A 4,610-nucleotide genomic window follows, 5' to 3' on the forward strand; every position below is an offset into this window, starting at 1 on the left:
AGCACTAAGCTCTAGAGGGATCTGGCTGGATCTAGAGGGATTTGCTTTCATCCTTTAGGGTTGCTCATGGAGGGACTACAGCAACCAAGGGACTAGAAAGGAAGATAGAATCCTAAAAAAATCAATATTTAATGGAGATGAAGGATGGAGTAACAGTCCAAGGAGTTGAATAGAGGTGCTAGAGTAGTACGAAGAGACTTGCCATGGGATGGGAGGCCAACCTTATCCCTATGACAGTTAACTGCAGTGATCCAGAGAACTGGGATCAAAAATTGCAGAGTAGAACTCATAAACGTTATAAACATTGATGTATCTCCTCATGTGTTGCAAAGGAGGAATGGACCACATCAAAATGAGTCTGCATGATGCCAATGGAAGACTTGAGTGACCCAAATATAGATGAAGGTCAAGTGGTTACGAGATCCATCTCATGAAGGCACTGTCTCAACTTCTTGTATCAGAAATGTTTCTTCTCCAACATGACAGCACCATGTTGAAACAGAAAAGGCTCATAATTCTCATCCAAGCAGTCCTCATCCTAAGAATGCAACCCCTCAATAGTTCCAATAGACGTGTTGGGCATGGCAGTAAAAAGAGTATTCAGTCAATTTCAGACGGTGGCTTTAAGATACCTGGAGAGATGGTGTTTGTATATGAAAATGCAAAAGAAGGAGCAAGGAATGTAAGAACATTGGAATGAGTAAAACTACTTTAACAGCATGTTATTTAACTTCATGGCATTGTAAATTTCTATTTTTCTTCCTGTTGCAGATTTTGTATTTGGGCTTTTCATTTAAGGGGATGTATAGTAACTGTGTAATGGAGACTATCATATCCAGATGTGAGGAAACAATGCAGTATGCATCTTTATTTCCAAAGATGGACTCCCAATGAAACTGTTTTCTATATCTTGACAATAGGACACTGGACTCTCTGCCATTATCCCTGTCCACAATGATGGACATATGACTGTGTTTGAAGAACTATAATATAGCAATGATATATGGGAAATCAGTGAGGCGGAGAGGGAATTGGGGAGGGGATAAGGGAAATCCCAGAGCCTACAGAACTGTATCATAAAAATATAACAATAAAAAGAAGTAAAAAAAAATAAGCACAAAACACTAGACTTGTTGTAGACCAATGCATTTTTTACTGCATAGCCAAATACAGTGTTGTGAAGGATATTAGGATCTGACCAAGAATATAGCTTTACATGTCCCAATTAGAAGGGAGAGAATGAAGTAGCAGAGGGAGTTGGTTCTATTATGCTTTGAGCTATTCTGGATTACTCTAAAACAGGAATAATCCATTGTCTCAATAGCATATCCATTCCTGAATTTAGAGAAGCATGGATGGATGATCATTGTATCTCTTTTGAATATAGTAATACTATATAGAGAGATCTCAGTGCCCTAACGTATGAATTATTTAATGATGATGCTTATAGAAAATTTGAATTTTATTTGGAAGAAATGACCTTCCCTCTCATGGTAGCTAAGACCCAGAGTAGTGGACAGAAATGTCATATAGTGGTGTTTATAGATAATGATGTACTTGATTGGGGTGAAGAATATCACCACAAAGGGGAGAGGAAAATTCACAAATTATTTATAGTACAGAATTATATAGATTTTTCAAGTAGATTGAGAACAGAGAAGTGGCCAAATCAGTGTTAAAGGAGAGGGGATTTAAGAAGATTACAATGGGAATACAAGGTTATCCTACCTAAAAACAGAAAATACAGACAAGATCTGGGGTCACCCAGAAATAATTTACAACTATGTCCAAAGACTCTATCCATATCTCACGGGAGAAAGAAGAAAAGTTGGCATGTAGACTTTCAATGTGTGAAGAGCAAATCTGTCACCCATCTTGCAGCAACTGCCACAGACATTCCCCCAGACCAGCTGGTAGTCATGCACCCAACTCCTCAGGCAGGTGACTAGATATTCTCCCTATCCATCCTCCATCTGGCAACAATGACCTAGATCCTGATGCACAGAATCCAATGCTGTGATGTTGACATTCTGTGAAACCATAGCATGCTACTCTTCACAGTGGTGTTGTACGCACCTCATTCTGCACTGCAAGGCCACTTTTCTTTATTGCAAGATGCATACAATATTTCACATATTGTTCTGTAGTTTTTTTTTTTTTAAGTCCAAGGGCAACTGAAACTGAATGGCTATTTAAAAGATTACAACTCAAGCATCCTGAGGTTCCAGTTATAGAAATGTTTTCTTTATCATTACAGGTTTGTTGTGAAATTGGTTCTTTGTATGGGGGCAGTCTTTTATTTTATTTATTGATTTATTTTTGCATTTATAGGTCTTTTTGGGAATGATCAAAATTGGCAGCTGGGGTACTGTTAATTTTTTCAGGTTGCTATTTGTTATACCACAGATAAAACGCAGAATATTATAGTTGCATTTTGTAAACAGTGGCCAGATGGAAGTGTTCCAGTCATCTTATAGTTGTGATGCACATGATAGCTTAAATAAGCACTTCTACCAAAGTATTTCTTCTGTAAGATGTGTATTCTTTTCTGCTCATGATGAGCAAAAAAAGTGAGTATTTATTTTGGGCTTATTTGGATGATTAGGAAGAGAGTGGTGCCTTCGTTGTATCAGATCACCATCTCGAAAGTGCCATTTTACCCTTTTACAATGAGCCACATGCAAGGAGTGTGAACATCAAAAGTGGTTTATGATCCAGTCTGCCCTTTCACTTAATCTGTTTACAGTTATTTAGTTACATACGTACTCTTTCTTGAGGGTTATGGAATAGGAAAATGAAGTGTTTGCTCTTCATTCAGTGAATATAAACTCATATTTTCATCAAAATAAAATTCAACTGTTTAAAATATGCTAAAAGAGAGTTAACATTCTAAATTAAAAGAGCCTTTTAAGAAATGAGTATCACTGTGATTTAATCCATATCTTCCATATGGGTGTCTTAAAATATCTTGCTATTTACCATACAAATTTATAATTCACATGTTAATAATAATTATAAATGTAAAAAGAATATAACATAAAAAGAATTTGTTTAAAAAGTAACCAGAGTCTTATCCCATGGAGTGGATCCTGACTAGTAGAGAATAGGGAATGATTCATACTTGCTTCCCAAATTCTGTCCCTTAGGAAGAGAGCTCTGCGGTGTATTAAACATAGCTTCTCAAAGGACTCCGGTGTAATATGGATTTAGGTGTTTACAGGACCTATAAATGGTAGCATAACCTTGAATTGGTTTTCACATCTGTCATGTGTCACTCTTGCAAGTTCTAAATTCCTTTTCATGGGACCTCCTTTCCCCTAGAAACTTTTATGTTGGGATATTTTCTTAGGGAGTGCAATTTGGGCTACTGTAGACAGCTAATGCCTATAAAAATATCATATGGTATTAATAAATTATCTAGAAGGATGTGCTAGATAATGAGCTGAGAGGAATTGTCTCTGCAGAGATACAAATAGGAATGTGACAGGGCTGGGGCTCATCCTATTTTTTACTTTGAACATAGCATATTGATGCACGCGATCCAAAGTTAAATCTGGAAACTACACTAAATCCACATTCAGAAAATTTATAGGTATATGTAGGGCAGTTTTCTTTATCTAAGTTTCACTTTCACATTTAAAAAAAATTTGATACATACTGCTTAGAATGTAATAGCTAGGCACATTTGAGTAACTTTAGGACAAGGGTTCTATATGAGGGACTTATAGCTCAAATTTCAAATTCTAGGAGGAATGGTTCAGTTACAATTTCAGCATCTTTGAATGTATACCCAATGAAGGTAATAATTGTAAAATTACATATTTTCCTTATTTTATAGTTTATGTTCATTCTAGAATTCCTTCTTCTCTTTCTGAGGAATCCCAGCACTTATTAAGGAGTCATTGCCAATTACATCTAGTACATCCTCCTCCTCTGTGAGTTCTGTATCCTTAATGATCTCAACTCTTCTGAGTTCCTACTGAATTTCCAGGCATTTCCACACTAGGTAGTTAATTGCATAATGCGATATTGATAAATTGCTTAATTGTATATTCTGCCCTAATCAGATTAGGACTTCAGAGAAATAAAAAAGAGAAAGTTTCTTATAAACAGACTGAGTTTATACAATCATACCATAACTGAGGTCATTTTCCTCCTTTGAAGTATAAAGTAGAAAGCCATTAGCTCTTTGATTTTTCATAGAACAATCACATTTTTAAAGTGCCCATAAAATAGTAATCTGAGAAATATCTTACAATTATTAGTGCCAGAATTGTTATGGGGAATTTTCTCTGGAGAAAATGTGGATGTGAATGAGAGATCCACAAAGTTATTCAAGCTAAATACTTAGTCACTGATTAAGTAAAACCATCTTTGATACTTGTAACATTATTCAACCCTGAAAAGACCTTATTTGTGTGTCTTAAAATTTACCTATCACATTTTACCTTACACTACATTCAGACATTAAATAGAGCATCAGGTCTCTGACATTCAGATAAGGGAAAATATGGCTGACAGACTGAGGCTGCACACAAGGCCTTGTTTGTTCCCCTCCAAATAGCTTAATATCAAAACATCTACACATTTATTTATTTATTTTTATCCAT

At 35.8% G+C, this 4,610-nt stretch overlaps 1 pseudogene; it reads left to right on the forward strand.

Moving 5' to 3' along the window:
* Positions 1 to 208: 208 nt before the first annotated feature.
* LOC121169426 lies at positions 209 to 2,020 on the forward strand (annotated as a pseudogene).
* Positions 2,021 to 4,610: the final 2,590 nt, after the last annotated feature.

This window comes from Ochotona curzoniae, unplaced genomic scaffold (assembly GCF_017591425.1).
Source record: "Ochotona curzoniae isolate NIBS_2020 unplaced genomic scaffold, NIBS_Ocur_1.0 scaffold_1852, whole genome shotgun sequence".
Taxonomy (NCBI): domain Eukaryota; kingdom Metazoa; phylum Chordata; class Mammalia; order Lagomorpha; family Ochotonidae; genus Ochotona; species Ochotona curzoniae.